Source organism: Tamandua tetradactyla, chromosome 20 (assembly GCF_023851605.1).
Source record: "Tamandua tetradactyla isolate mTamTet1 chromosome 20, mTamTet1.pri, whole genome shotgun sequence".
NCBI lineage: Eukaryota > Metazoa > Chordata > Mammalia > Pilosa > Myrmecophagidae > Tamandua > Tamandua tetradactyla.
In genome coordinates this window covers 39420691-39437152 of record NC_135346.1, presented here as the reverse complement: position 1 = coordinate 39437152, position 16462 = coordinate 39420691, and the positions used below count along the sequence as shown (strand labels likewise).

General features: G+C 39.9%; 1 protein-coding gene across 31 annotated transcripts in view; it reads right to left on the bottom strand.

The window, feature by feature from the left end:
- LOC143664558 (uncharacterized) overlaps window positions 1–16462 on the bottom strand; it is a 191938-nt gene that overhangs the window by 158982 nt on the left and 16494 nt on the right. The window contains exon 4 of one of the 31 annotated variants that reach the window (XR_013166483.1): window positions 2032–2125. The exons of the other annotated variants lie outside the window; for them this stretch is intronic. The gene's annotated coding sequence lies outside the window, so the exon portion shown is untranslated. The remainder of the gene's footprint in view (window positions 1–2031; window positions 2126–16462) is intronic. 31 annotated transcript variants of the gene reach the window in all.

Below are 16462 nucleotides of genomic sequence, written 5' to 3'. Positions count from 1 at the left end.
AGCGTCTATCCTTCCTATGGACCTTTGTTTAAGGTGAGGATCTGAAAGCCTCCTTTGCCTCCCTTCCCCACCAAAGTGGGGTAAGTGGCTCTCTCCGTGCACAGAACTCTGTGCTTTTATAGTGTTTTGAAGTGTTGAATCCAAGTACGTTTCTGCCTATTTGTCAGTCTCTTGATGATAGGAACTATGTTTTGTTCACCACAGTAAAAAAAGCAGAGGAAGCCAGATCATAAAGGGATTTATATATCTTGTTACAAAGTTTGGAGTTTATCCTGAAGGGTATAGAAAGAAGCCATTGGAGAGATTTGTCATGCTCATATTTGCCTTTCAGAAAGATCACTCTGGGAGCAATATGAAAGGATGGACTGTAGGGCAAGGGACAGGTAGTGAGAGGTTCAGACAGGGGGCAGCAAGACCTCGGAGGACGTGGTTGCTGTAGTCCAGGTGAGAGTGGCTAGAGGGCCTGTTTTAGTGCCATGAATACTGGAGATGGAGAATAGTGATCAGTTTACAGAGACATTTAGGAAGCAAAAATCTGTATAACTGGGAACCGATTGCATGGAGGACCAGGAGAGAGAGAAATAAAAGGTGACTTCTGGTTCCTGGCCTGGACAATGAAACAAATGATGGTGCCAGTCACTTGAGAAGGGTACAGAATAAGGAGCAATTTGAGGCTGGGTAAAGTGATGATTAATTCCATTGTGAACAGACATACTGATTCTAAGGCACCTGAAAACATTTAGGAGAAGGCGACCAAAAGGCAGCAGTAAATACACAGATCTAAAGTGAGGCAGAGAATTCTAGACCAGAGACAAAATTTGGGAGTCATCAGGCTATGAAGGATAATTGAAGTCATGAGCATGCAGGAGATGACTCCAAGAGAATATATATTGGGGAAAAAAAAGGAAAGCTCAGCCAGAAGTTTGAACAACACCAGCATCTAAAGGACTGGTGAAAGAGGAGGGGCTCATAAAGAAAACCGAGGAGTAGCCAAAATTAAGAGTAAGATCAAGAGGAAATACAGTCAAAGGAAGGATAAAGTACCAAGAGGTAGATGTTATTAATCAGTAGTGTCTGCCTGACAATCACAAATCTCAGTTGCACATTACAATAAGCATTGATTATCATACTTGTAGGTCTACAGGTCAGCTAGGATGATTCTGCTCAGGCTGCAGGGCTGCACTAGCTGGGGCTGCTCTGCTCCATATATCTCTTATTTTGGGGGGGACTAGCAAGCTCATCGAGGCAACTGCTTTTCCTAGTGATGGTAGAAGCTAAGAGGGACATGTGAAAGTTTGTGACATCATGGTACCTTTTAAGGTCCAGACATTTTACTGCCTCTGTCTGCATTCCATTGACCAAAATAAGTCACAAGGCTAAACCCAGTATCAGTTGGTAGAGAAGGGGTCAACAGGGATAAGGATTGTTATTGTGGCCAGAGCAATTTCATAGGAGGCTGAAGGTTGTCCCAAATGAAAAGTAACATTGTTCGTGTAAGGAAAAATGTTTTTGTATATTTTTAAAAAATGTTAGGTAGGACCTGATTGTCCCACCCCTTTGGAGGACTCTAGCAAGCCAGGGTCAGCCACTAGAAGTCACCCGTACAGAAAACCAGTGGGTTTCACAAGAGAAAATATTCATACAGTTGTGGGCATTGGGTATTAGGGTCAGGGTTTTGGTATCAAGGGAAAGACTAAGCTCAAGAAAAGGGCAGTTCATTGTAAGGACATTAGTCAAGTGGGAAGCCATTAAAAATAGAAGCATAGGGCAGGCCATGGTGGTTCAGCAGGGCCAGGCAGAGTTCTCACCTGCCATGCCGGAGACCCGGGTTCGAGTCCCAGTGCCTGCCCATGCAAAAAAATAAAATAGAGGCAAATCTAAGGGCTGACTACTTTCTCCAACTTTTCTCATAGATTCCATTGTCTATTTCTGTTTTAAAACTTCTTTCTTCACTTATGCACTGTTCCCCTATCTATCAATTGGATGCTTCCATTTATTCCTAGATTTTGCTCCATCCTAAATTGTACTTACCTGTAACTCTGGTTTGCCAAGACCCTAATTGGGGGCATTTTTCTGCTCCTGATTCTAGCTGCTTCAGCCTCTCCAAGTTTCTCAGTTCAAGCTTCTAAAAGTAAAATTTAGATTTGTTCAGGTCATTTTTCAAACTGAGCTGTGTTGCAGCCAATTAGACCCTTGTGTCAGATGATCATTTCTAATTTAATCTGCTTTAATACACTGAAGGAAGGCTGGATCAAGGTACAAGGAGTAAGGAAATTTCCCTTAGGAAGTATTATGGGCAGGAAGGTACCAACTGAGATTTTTAGTAGCAGGGGGTGCCCAGAATATTGGGATTAGAATTTAATAAGGGAGGTAGAATGTCCACCCTCTATTTGGAGAGTTCCCCAGACAAGAAAGCTCATCTTGAGGGAAGAAGGATTTACTATGCCCTGACTAAAGCCCAGGTCACCTATCCATTATAGATGTAAAGGGAGACTTTGCCATGTAACATAATGGAATGCCTCTCATAAATCTCTCAATCCAACCTCATTTATAGAATTTGTCTCAAGCTCCTTGAGATAAGAGCTATAAAGAAACAAGTTGAATACAAAATTGTAATACTGGGAGAGATATAGGAAAAAATGAAACCATGATGTTGGGAATCTTCATTTAAGGAATAAGACACTATAGGGAGAGGTGTTTCTCCCACTTCCCTGAGAGAAGGAGCAGCTTAGGGGAGGGAGATGGAAACTAGAGCCATCTGCAGTGGCTGGTGAAATACCAAGACAGCTGGTATGGCCATGTTTGTCCTTATCTTCTCAAAGAGTAGGAGCCCCTGACACAATAAGCCCAGATTTCCTGGCCACATCCTAGCATTCCTAAAGGGCATCATTTAGAAGCCCTCAGAATTCTATTTCGAAAGATTTGGTTTTCCTACAGGACCACAGAGAATTAGAACCTCTCATGTCTTTCTTTCGGTGTGGCTTTCATGGCTCTATCCATGGAGTTCATAGAGCAGGTACCCTCAGCTGGTCACGGGGTAGATTCACCTGACTCTTCTCTGAGAACTTATCCAATTAGCATTGACAGCTGAAGTTCCAAACCTGAACTGTGACCACCACCCACCAAGGATATCTCTAATTACTCAATTGATATTTTTGTTGTATATCTACTCTATGCTTAGAACTGGGCCAAATCTGAGGGGAATAATATCACTGGGGATATGGAACATACTAGAAACAATTAGAGAATACCATATGGTCAAGTATCACATTAGAGAGTACAAATATAGTTCAAAGAAGGCACAATTAAATTAGCTAGACTCATTGTTGAGGGGATGAGGATACAGAGAGCATAAAAGCTGAACCAGCTCGGAGGCACATTCCTGGTATGACTATTAAAAATTCTCCCAAGTACCTTTCTCTTCCCTCACCCTCAAAAATCAAGTTAAATAATAAAAAATATACAAATAATGATTTACTTTAATTTTTTAAATAAACATATGACACACCTGTTACTTTTAAAAAGGGGGAAGAAGGTGTTAGCAAATCAAACCATAAGGTGTCACAAATTCAAGAAGGTTAGAAATCACCACATTTGAGTCCCCCTTGGGTTTGGAGAGATTTATGCTTCTTAAGGGTGCCCAGACATTAGCAGCTCAAACCCTCACACTGTATCCTGGCTTCATTTAAAGGACCCATAGGTCAGACCAAAACACAACAGGGCTTTATATTGCCAGTTTTTCTTGACTCTCCATAGGTCAGGGAAGTTAAGCTCATGTAATTAGGGGATAAAGTCAGAGGCCAGGAGTGGGGGATGGAAGCATGATGAAAGTTCCAGATTTTAAAGGCATGGTAGGAAACCAGAAGAAAAGTTGATAAAGCCATGTCTTTATGAAACATGTTTTTCCATGGTATAGTAGACATATTTGCCATTATACCTAGAGAGTATCTCTGAGACATAACACTCTCTCCCCTCTCTGGGCAAGAAAAATTCAAATTCATTATGATGCTTCTGAGGCAATAGTCATCCTAAGTGGCCTTCTGAATCATCAAATACTGATTCAGTTATGCTGAGTATAATATAAGTATTAAATGCATTTAATTGCATTAACTTTATTTTCCAAATGATAATACATATCATATTTTTATAATTCTCTCAAGTAAATATAAGATTGAACTGTCCATAAATGATGCCCAGGGGAAAAAAGTCCCTCTAAAAAAAAAGTCCCTATTAAAAAAAAAAAGTCCCCATCAAAAGTATAGTCTCAACATATAGTCACCTATGAGACCAGGAAGCAGTAACCAGTGGCAGTTTAAACATAGTAGTAAAAACTAAGAACAGCCATAATCAAGAAAACGCATGGAGAAAATAATTGGAAAAACAAGCCCTTTGGTCCTCAGAACAAATACAAAGAAAATATTCTCATACTGTCCCAATGACAAACATCAATACTCATATTGATTGACTAGATTCACAGAGTCAGTCTTCTAGATTCCAGTTGTACTATAAACAAAGAAATGGAATGGAGCCAATTATTCCTTCAGACTGGAAACCATTGTCAGTGGACCCAGTCAGCTTCTTCCAAAAACTGTGTACTTTGTTGATGGCCATTCACAGTCCATGATTCCATGATTCACCAAGAACTATTACCGGGTATATCTGTATGACAACATACATTTCCATGGGATGGTCAGAGTTTTGTATTAGAACTTTTTGGCATCCGTCCTTAAAAGAGGGAACTTCTCTACTTTCATAAGATTGATTTATTCAGCCTTTGTTGATTATCCATTGATCCAGCCATCATCCAGCCAGTCAGCCGGTCATCCCATCTATCCATCCATCTATCTATTCTTTCTTTCTTTCAAGAACTATGTGTTAAGCATCTGCTATAAGTCAGGCACCATTCTGGGCATTGGGAAGATAGTGGCACACAGAACAGACAAGACTCTTACTACAGTATATTCTAGAGAAGGGAGGCAGAAAAGAAATAAGAAAAAAATGCATAAAGAAAGGAAATTTTAGTGAAACAAAACATAGTAATGAGAGAGAGTGAGGTTGAATTAGTGAAGTTGGTGGACCCCCTCCCTAAGGGGGAGTTGACTTTTTTCGCCTGAATGCAAAAGATCAGCTATAACTTATTAATATGAGTACTACTGACATTTTAGACTGGACAATTCTTTGTTGTGGGATTACCCTGCACATTGTGGGACATTTCACAGCATCCTTGGCCTCTACCCAAGGGGAGACAGTAACAACTCCCACCCCCAGCTATTGACAACTGAAAATGTTTCCAGACATTGCCAAATACCCCTGGGGGACAAAAGCATCCCTTTTGAGAACTACTGAGCTAAGTAAAGATCTAAAGGAAAAGCATTCCAGAGAGAGGGACCAGCAAGGACAAAGAGCCTATGATGGGAGTGAGCTTGAGGTATTAGAGGAAGAAGGAAGGAGGCCAGTGTGGATGGAGTGGCAGGGAGCAAAGCATGATGAAGGCTGAGGTGGGAAGGGTGCCAGGTCACAAGGGACCCCAAAGGCATAGAAAGGGCATTTTCTGTATGACAAAAACATACTCTTAAAACATACTATTAGTCCAATGGAGCAAAACATAAAACCATGAACCCAAGTCATAGAACTGTTCGTGTTTTGGCAATTAACTAGGTATCCCTGAGCTAAGGTCTGAGAACTTATTCTATACCCAGACAAACACCCATATTTGCAGCAACCTGAGAGAAGAAGGTAGATATCTTTTTTATCTCTATTATTAGAATTGTCTCCTCATAGGGCATTGTGTTTTGTAAGGTCCTCTTTGTAAAAATACACAAAATCATCTTTAAAAAGGTTAGTATTGAACATCACCAGTACTAAGTGAAGAAGCACCTGATTTATCATCTTTTGTGGCTTGTGAAAGGACCAGGGTTGTCAACGGTAAATAAATCATATGTCACATTTGATTTGTGTTCAGTTTACATGTTATTTTATCAGAGGTTTAAAAAAAAAAGGCTTTAAATTGCCAGCATAGGAACCTCTTTAGGGAAGATTACTGTAAGATAGGAACAAAAGAGATTTGTCTCTTGCTTTTTTTCCCCAAGAGTAATATAATTGTTGATAATTGGCCCTCTTAAACATTGACAGAAACACCTAAACATGGTAATAAAGTGGGCCATCATCAATGTCAAAATTTCTCTGCTGGCTTTTATCTTGAGAAGGTAGTTCTGAAAGCTGGAAGACTGACTCTTCAATGCCTTCCCAATTTCAGCAACACAGAAGTTTCCTTCAAAATTACTCAAACATCATTAATGGAACTCCAAACTAAGAAACTGATTGTACATCAGGAATAACAATAAAAACAGCCTGGAGTAATTTGTAAGTAGTGTGGTAGATACAGTCATCAAGTCATATAACCAAAAAAAAACAGCAAGGAGATTTTGCAGACAAGCAGTACTGGCAAAGTGAATGGGGTGGGGGTAGGGGAAAACTGGATCGTCCTTTCATTTCAGTAATCATAGAAGCTACATGATCTGATTGAAAGAGCCTAGGGCCAGGAAATCAAGTCTTTTCTAATTGACAACTGCTAAATCACTCTCTGACTTTGGTGAATCTCCAAACTCTGCCTCAGTTTCTTTACTGCCAAATGGGGAGAGGGGTGGTTAATAATACCAAGAGTACTTAATTCACAGAGAGGATCAAAGAACATGACATGAAGAATTTGTAAAGAATTATGTATGAAGTGTAAAATGTTATAAGTATGTAAAGAATTTACTGTCAGCAAATTGTCACAGAGCCTGAGACTTTATCCTGCATATGCTCTTTTTTGGCTGAGAAGCAGAAATTCCAGTATTGAATTCTATTCAAATGATCCACAGGAGGAACAATGCAGTTATCTTAAAAATCCAGATGATCTGACATCCATTCCAGCCCATTGCCTTGCATGGAAGCTGAGATCCTAGAGTGAGATAGACAGAAAGCTATCTTCTCACAGGCTTGTCCTTAGCAGTCAGTTTCAGTGACTCATCTGTCCCCTGATTCATTCGTTCAACAATGGTTACCGAGCAGGTGCTCAATAACTATGTACAGAGATTGTGCTAGGCCCTGGGATAAGGAGATGAATAAGACCAGATTCTTGTCCCCATGGTTAGCAAACAAGAAGAGAGGGAGCTCCTAATATTTTTGGAACACAGCCCTGTGCCAGGCATTTTCCATACAGTCTTATACCTTTACGACCTATGTTGATAATGAACTGAGAGTTGAGATGGTCAAAAACTCATAAAATGACAAAACTAAACAGTGGGGCAGATTCTGAGTCCATTTGTTCATTCACTCACATAACTGATTAAGCACCTACTGTGTGCCTGGCACTGCGCTGGGCACTGGAGGCACAGAAAGAAATAAGACAAAACTCTGTTTTCGTGGTGTATACCTAATTGTGAAAGGAAACAGATAAAACACAATAGATGCAAAAGCCCAAAACATTTCCGACATGCTGCCCTTCTCTAAGTCATCACTTGGCAAGTACAAAAAAGAACAAGAGGGAAGACACAGACATACACACACAAACAAACAAAAACTCAAGCGAATACCCCCAGTAAACCAGATATCTGGAAAGAATAAAGCCAGAAAGATGAGATTGCCCAGAATACTACTAAAATGTCCTTTTTCGAAAGCCTAAATTGAAAATGTTTGCATTTGGCTTGAGTGCCTATAAACCCAAAGGCAGGCGGCTCACAGACCACTGACAACATAAAGACAACTCCTGTCAGAGCCAAAACACGAAAACCAGCTCTCCACCAGAAGGCCTGAGGTTGAGATGAATTAACCAGGCCCCCGGCTCCTGGGGGATGGTGAGAGAAGACGAAAGCGTGTGCTGTGCCCACCTGGCAACAGCTCTCCCTGGCAGGCTGTCCTAATGGACAGCCTGGAATGAACACGTCTACACCAGCCAAGAGAAGCTCGCAGCGCAGCCGTCTTGAGTGGAGAGAAGCTGCCGCCAGCCAGCATCAGCATGGGGCTTCCCTACAGTAGGTGGCTCTTGCTGAAACAAAGAGGGTGGAAGGGGGAAGCTGTGGATGCCCAGCCTCCAGGCTCCTATCTAAAATCCAGAGCAGCGCTGCACTAATGGAAGGCCGGATCTGCTCCAAAACCTTAGGCAGTGATGTCTGGGATGCAATCTGAGTAATTTCCTGATGACTCTCCTCTGCATAATGGATTTGAGTTATAAAGGAATTTATGCCCTCAGGACCAAATTACCCAGATAATTGAAGATACAGTGAGGGGGAGGGGAGAGTGGGAAGGAAAGAGGCCTCAATTACATGGATTTCTCCTTTACTGTGAATGAGTTCAACATTTGAATTCATGATTTTTTTTTTTTATCTTTAAGGCCACTTTACATACACAAACTGCCCTGATTTTGATACTCAAATTCAGTTGCATTCCCAAGTACAATGAAGCTACATCAGGGTTTAATTTAACGTAGGCTTGCACATTTTAGAATCTAGATCCACCCGCATGCTCCCACCCCCATGCCCCAAGACGTGACTCCACTTACTGGTTTAACCTTCACAACCACAAACCAGTTTATTGAAATGCGTTAAGGTTAGAGAGGCTTAATAACAGAACCGAGTAGACTGAAGCCTGGAGGCAGTCAGGATCAGCTAGGAACTCCCACACATCCTCCAGACAAAGCCAGGAAATTGGTGATAGTCTTGAAGGTGGGATGGTTTGAATTCCCAGTAACTGCACACCTACTTTGCTTTTATTCTTTTTTTTTTTTTTTTTGCAGTAGTTCTCATTCTTGAAGGTATGCAAGAATTCTTCAAGGGTTGTAAGCACAAAATTACTAACCTTGTCCTATATGGGTGCATTAAGGATTTTCAAAGTCATTTTGACATCTCTGTGCTGACCGGATATCCCAAGCCCAAGGAAGCTATGTCCCAAGCATACTGCTTTTCGGCCTGCCTTTAGAATTAGTGACTATAAAGCAAGGGCAAAATCTTGTTCCATTCCACACTCAGAAGAAATTCGTGAAATGTCAGTGTCTAAACAATCACAGGAAATTGCAACTTATCCATTTGCTCTCTACTATCCAGACTTCCTTTACTGTTCTAGAGACGCTCCTTTAGGAAAGTTTTCCATGATTTACTCCAGAGCTAATGAGAGATTAAGGAATCTAGAATTATAGATTTGTGATTTACCTGGGCAACTTTCGTTGTATTTATGTGCCTCATTTATTAAATATTTACAGAGCTGAGTGGGCAAGTGAATAAAGTCAACAGCTCTGAAATGTGATTGGAGTCTTCCAGTCCCAGAGTAAGGGCTATAACAGATGGTCACATACATTAGTAAAGTTGGTAAATGATGCAGAGAGGTTTGCAAGTCACCCAACACAGCTGACTCAAGTTAAGTCCACCATGAAGCACCAAAGTGCTTGAGGTGGGGGTAGGAGTAGAGAGTGGTGAGTAGTCTGTAAACAGGTGTTAAACTACTTATTCAAGCACTCCCACAAATGGCCTGAAAGATTTTCCCGGCATCCCCTGTTCCCTATGAGTCACTGTGGGAATAGCTGTGAGGTTTGGACTTGAGTTATAACCATTCAGTGAAGCATTTCCCTCCAGACTGTACAAAGGAAAGGGGCTATGTTAGTAAATTTATTGACTATTTCATTAGATCAATATGGAATATGATTTAAAAGGCTCTGCCCAGGCTCTTTAAATCTATTTAATCAAACCAATTAATAAAAAAAAAAAAAGTAAGAAGTTGAAGCATATCCTGTTAGGTGCATCATAAATATATTCCTTTACTTAGGCTTTTGATCTCACCCAGGTAATTAACAGCTTTAGTTAAGTTCAGTCATTCCTTCATGCCTGGTATGGTCATAAAAACCCCAGGCTATATGTAGCTTTTGGATTTATTATGTTTTTCTTACTGCAAGAGCGTCTCCCACATTCTGCTTTCTCCCCCCACCCGACCCCCTTGAGAAAGTTTATGCAGCCATTGCTTTTGCAGCTGTCATGAAAGCTCCTTGGCTGGTGAGCTTTGTACTGCATGCAAGGCAGAATACACTCTGCTGCTGCTATCCACTTCAGTAGTTTCTTCAATCTGCATTAAACTATTCCACGCTATCTCCTCGTTCAGAATGGGGAGATAAAAACATGCTAAAAGTTTGACTTACAAAGTGCTTTTCTCCTATTGCCTGTCTTTTTTCGGCTACTTTTCATGAATGAAATGGCCTCTCCCTATTACGGGGTGCTTCTTGTTATGGGATTTGGGGAGCTCTCCCTTTTTGTAACCACTGAAGATGAACTATTCTCATAAGCCCTTTAATGATCTGGTTCCGATCTGCCCACCCTAAAGGGTGTCCCCTACCAGTTCCTCAGCTATGAAGCTTTGAGATAACTTGGTAAGCCAAAGTATCATGCAGAACTGGGAGAAAAATTTAGGTGGCCCTCCCATACCAGAGTCAGTGTCCACTATACCTATCAGATTGAACAAGCAGCTTCTTTCTCCCTCTAGCTTAGAAGGAAGGTAAATGTTTCCCCAAAGCCCTCTGTATTGCCATTTGAAGAAAAGCTTGAAAAGTATAGTTATCCTGATAACTGTGCTCCAGGGTCCTTCCACAGCTGAAAGAAAGGTCTGAGAAAATATGACAGTTAATTATAAAATTCAAACTGTGCATCAACCCTCAACCTTCTTGAATAAATCACAATTATTTGTGCAAAAAGTTGGGGAAATAAGATTCTTCTTGATGTGACCAGTCTTCCATGGTTGACTAACTTTTGTTCCCAGGCGCTGCAAAGGGTTATGATTTCAGAGCTGGGAAGGTAAGAAGTTCTACTGAGGAACTGAAATCAGAGCAATCGCTTTCCCGGATTTTCAGATCAACAGAAGCCTATTTTACTTTTGCCTACCTGTACTTTTGTCCAATTCAATAAGTATTTACCAAATAGTTGCTGTTCCATGTGCTGTCAGGAATACACAAAAGAAATACAAAAACACAGAGTAAGCTAAAGTTATCGCTATTCTTTGTGGGAGATAAAAGTAGGCTGAGATGAAATCCTTACATTTAAGGCCATTTCCCCCTTAACCAACCCTACAAATACCTGTTCATGCAAACTTTGGGTGAGCATTTATTCATTGTTTACTGAGCATCTACTCTAAACATACACGAGGCCAGGGATGGTAAATAGTTGATAAAAAATTGGGTGAACAATCCCTAATCTCTATGGGTTTATTGCAGAACAAAGGAGATATGAGACACTTACAAATCATTTCATGGCTCTTCAGACCATGACATTTACATGAATAAAACCCCAAAAAAGCTTTATTCAAATACTCAGATCATTTTCATACAGTCTAAACTTCCAAGTGTACTGTACACTAAAACCCTACCAATTTGTTCAAAATAGGTAAAATATCCTTTGATTTAAGTAAATGTCTGATTTAAAGAGCATATTTAATAAAACAGTATTTAAAAACATGCAGTGACTTACATTATGGTTGACAGAATATTTAGCAAGGGGTGTGTTTGGATAACTAAGAATAAAATGTAATATCTATGTTGGTTGCCTGTGAGCAGGGTTTCTAAGACACCTGAGGGGACTTGAAAACTGTCTGAATTGTTTAACCACCACAAATCATGCTATATCATTTATTGCCTTAAACAGCAAATTCTCTCAAAGAAACCTTCCTTTCTAGACAGGCACTAATTTATGAAAATATACTCTTTGAACCCTGTGATCAGCTTTAGCTCAGGATCACAAATTCTGAGCTGCAGAAATAATAGTCATCATTATTAAATCTAAAGCTTGTTGAGCCCAAGCTTTATATCAGGTATTGTGCCAAGTGTTAAAGTATATTATGCCATTGAGTCCTCACAACATCCTTAGCTAGTAGGTTCTCTTACTAGTTCCATTTGGTAGATGAGAAAATTGAAGCGAAAGGTCACACAGGTAGGGAAGCCACAGCTGTCTGAATTCGGGCCTCGTGCTCTTAAATGAGACTAAAATCAATGGAGTTTTGTCACATATATGCAGTGCAGGGTTAAAATACATCTAAGTAGGTTGGCAGAAGTCCCAAATATATCTCTAAGCACAGAGGGAACAAATGTGATTTTTCCCCCTACCAATTTCCTTTTAACCTCCTGATTTCTAGAGGGACCACTTTTGCTCTGTGCCTCCCGTTTCTGGCCTGCCCTCCAATCAAAGATGCTCAAGTGGCAAAATCCACTTAAAATATGGAAAATGTTCCTTCCTCCTGCTTCAGGTGCCTGCCAGCACAAGGCAACTCTGGGACGCTTGGTGAACAGGGAGCGCAGAGAATGGGGTACAATTCCCATCACTAAAATTAAATTATTAATTTTTTATCAATTAATTGGATGAGAATTGGTAGGGAAAAGAGGCCCTCAGCTCAGCAGAGCTCTACTGGCTGCAGATAAAACAAGAAATCTGCTCGGGTGAGATGGGGAAGAGAAGGGAGGAGAACTCACTATGGTAATAAAAGGGAGAGTCCCCTGGTTTCAGGCGAGGGAGAGCAAACCATTTCCCAGGAGAGGAGATGCAGAATAGCTCAGATTTCTCCAGAGTGGGCATGACAGAATCAGCCCTCCAGGCCTTGTTAAAAGAGACTCCAATGCTTGCCCAGGAGTTGCATTTCTTAATTCTCTCACATATACTGAGGATGATCAAATCCCAGAGAAGAGAGGCTTCTAGCCTCCCTTCGAATGAATGGAAAGTGTTCTTACAGAAAATACTGTTGTTTAAAAAATGGGAATAGAGTAAATCACATTCATTGTAAAAATATCAAGCAATTTAGAAAGCATATTTTAAAGAACACTTTTTCCCCCACTTGATATCCTACTACCCCACCCCCACCCCCACCCCAGAAAACCAATGTTAACATTTTGGGGAACATCAATCTATACACCTTTTTTTACAGATAAGGAGGTAATGGACAGCCACATAATCCAGTTATTAGTTTACTGAACAAGTATTGCTGAATACCTACAATAAACATAACTATACATATTAATCTCTAAACTTTCTTCATTCGATAATATGCTCTGAACTCATTCATATCAATAGATATCTACATGATCATTTGGGATTGTTTTATTGTGTTTCACCATTTATTCCATAATTCCAACTGATGCACCTTTAAGTTTTTTCCAACTTCTTGCTATCATAAACATTGATACAATGAGAATAGTTTCAACATTTCTTTGATTATGTCTTCCAAATAAGATAAAAGTCACTGGGAAATCAAAGCACCTTATATTTTTATAATATTTTGTTATTCTAGTTGGTCTCATGTGTAGCATGAAAATGAAGAGACAGGTTTTTGTAAAGCTTACATCAGAATTGGGATCACTGTTTGTTTCATAGTTACCTTGCTCATATTTGGTTTTCCCTCATAAATTTGAGAGGGCAAGTCATGACAGATGAGGAAACTGAATCACAAAATACATGTGTATATGAAAGAGAGTGAGATAAAAGAAATTCAACATAAAGCTCTAAAGATAGTTCTCTGGACATCTAGAAAAAAGAGTTTGCCCCAAAATTCAGGTATCTCCAGAAGACCAGAGGGAAGTACAGCACATGTGTGTCCACTGGACCAAAAGGAGACTTGGCAGCCTTTTATATCCTTCTGGATGAAAGTTCCCTGAAGGCAGAGGCTCTACCTGTCTTATCACCAATATATTTCCAGTGCTTAGCTCAGGGATTGGGATAGGATGAGTACTCAATAAACAGTTCTGGATTTAATAAATGAACCGATGAACAAACCACAAATAAGTTCTTAGTGGACCTCTGCAAACCACAGTCAGTTTCTACTCTCATCCCACACAGCAAGGGGCACACTGAAACGAATCAAAGAAATCCACAGCTAGTATATTAAATATGGCTCTTATCCAATGTGTTTCTCATTCTGAAGGAGATGTAGACAGTATGTCTCCTTCAAAGCAACATCAGATCCTTGAACTGAAGGACTAAACCAAGGAAGACAAGTTAAAAAGTAAGTACAGAACAGGGGTTTTCTCATTTAGTGCTTTATTTTGCCTTTTCTGGAATTTTCCTCTCAGCCTCTATGAGCAAAGTCCATTCATTCTCAATCTCTGCCCCTCCTTCTCAATCCATAATATTCCAAAGTAGAGCAAAAGAAGGTTACCTCACCCTCTGCCTCCCTGGTAGAAATCTGTCTTGTGTACTAATTCACATGTATGGACACTGTATACGTAAAGGAGCTTTATCAAGTAGGTGGTTTGTGAAAATCAGCCGTTCATCATGCATATTGATCACCAGGGTAGTACAGAATGAATCAAAGAGTAGCGATCATTAAATCAAAGATTTATACTAGTAAAAGAGCACCAAAGCAATTCATCAATTCTACACCACCTTCAGTGATTAATTAGGTTCCAATCTGACAGCACAGAAGCTAGTTCACAATTAAGGCTATTAAAGTTAGAGGTCGGGTTACTTTTTTTTCTGCCATCTAAGGAGAGAAAAGGTGGAGAGAGCCCTAGCCTGTTGGTTCTTAAGGCATCTTGCACTTCTCCTTCATAGCATTTACCACGGTTTGTAAACATAGAGCAATTAGTGTGATTATATGTTTAATTTCTGTCCCCTACTAGTCCATAAGGTCTAGGAAAGCTTAAAGCCTCTAGCACTGTGTCTAGCACATAGCTGGTGCTCAATAAGTATAGGGTGAAGAAATTAACTTATTAACAAGATGTTTCTTAGCACTTACAATGGTGCTTCCAATGTTTTCCACTGGGTCTTGTCCTTTAAACATTTCAGCTGACTCTAGATTAGAAAAACACTCTGGACATTGCGATGAAGCCCAACACATGTCTGCTTACGACCCAGGACTTCCAATTATGGGTATATAACTCCACAGAAGCGTGAATAAAAGAGCACCAAAAGACATGTGCAGAATGTTCAAAGAAACATCAATTGATAGCCTAAACTTGAAATAACCCAATTGTCCAACTGTTCATCAACAGAAGAAAGGATAAATAAAATGTGGTATGTTCATACAATGAAAAACTATGCAGTAATGAGCACGAAAAAACTATCCATGTACCAACATGGATAAATATCAAGTTCAAAAACAGACAAAACCAATCTCTGGCATCAGAAATCAGAATAATGGTTACTTTTGAGGGGTAAAATGGTTGCAAGAAGGGATGAACAGAGCTTCTGGGGTGCTGAATCAGCTCTACTATTTTATAAGGGTACTGGTTACACCAGCGGTGTTTACTTTGTGAAAATTCATCAAGCTATCTGACTAGTGCTCTTTTCTGTGTGTATGTGATAGTTCAAACAAAATTTGTTTAAAAATAAGAAGAGCTTACTTGATGTATTTTTCTCTGTGTGATGGAAGGATGAGAAACATCTTCATATATGCCCCTGGCCCTAATTCCAAAATTTCAGGAAGCATCTCTTCATAGGGATTCCAAAGAAGGGAATCAAGTTTCACATAGAAGATTAGACTACATGACTTATTGTGCCTTTCATTCTTAAAATTTTATGGTTCTTCTTGAAAACTGATAGAGAACCCACTGTCCAGCTCTTGAGGATTTCTGTGGCTAGCCTTGGTCATTCTCAGCAGAGTGAGAGGAGGCAACAAGAGGAAACTGCATTTCCTTATTAAACAGACTAGTCTACAACATCTTTTACAATTTCCCCTTGCAAAATAAAGCAAGTGTCTCCTATAAGTTGAGAGAGTTTATTAAAAATGGGTGTGGTGAAAAAATGCTGTGAAATTCAGAAATGCAGATGTTTCTGATCATCTCAAGGATTACACCAGAAAACAAAGACCTGGGTTTATAACAATAAAGCCCTCCATTTTTTCGAGGCTTGTGATACATCAGGTACCGGGTTGCTGCACTTTTTATAAATTTTCTGATTTAATCCTTACAACACACTATAAGATAGTGGCAGACTCCCTCAACTGTAAGAGGGTGAGTCACATCCACTAAGCCTCATATTCAAATCTGTGCAGTAGGGTATGCAATGCCATGCCCATATAGCAGTGGTTAAGAGAATCAATTCTGGACTCTGACTACCAGGATTCAAATCCTGCTCAGCTATGCAGCCATGATAAAATATTTAACCGCTCTCTGCTTCAGGCTTCTCATCTGTAAAAGGGAATTACTAATAGCATCTACTTCACAGGATTATGACGAGGAGTTTGCGGCAATATATATGTCACTTAGGATAGTGCATGGCACATCAGTAGATGATAAGTATTTATTAATATTATTTATTTATTCATACATCCACTCTTTGGAAGTGCTACATACCCAGCAGGTATTATATATATGATTAGTAAAAATTTTTAGTGAAACAAAACTATTACTAATACTTCTCTACTAGGCTAAGATCTATTGGAGTCTAGATCCCTAAGACATATAGGGAATAATTGTTATATCAGACTCCACATTTCCTGAAAGCCAAGATCATATCTGTCCAGT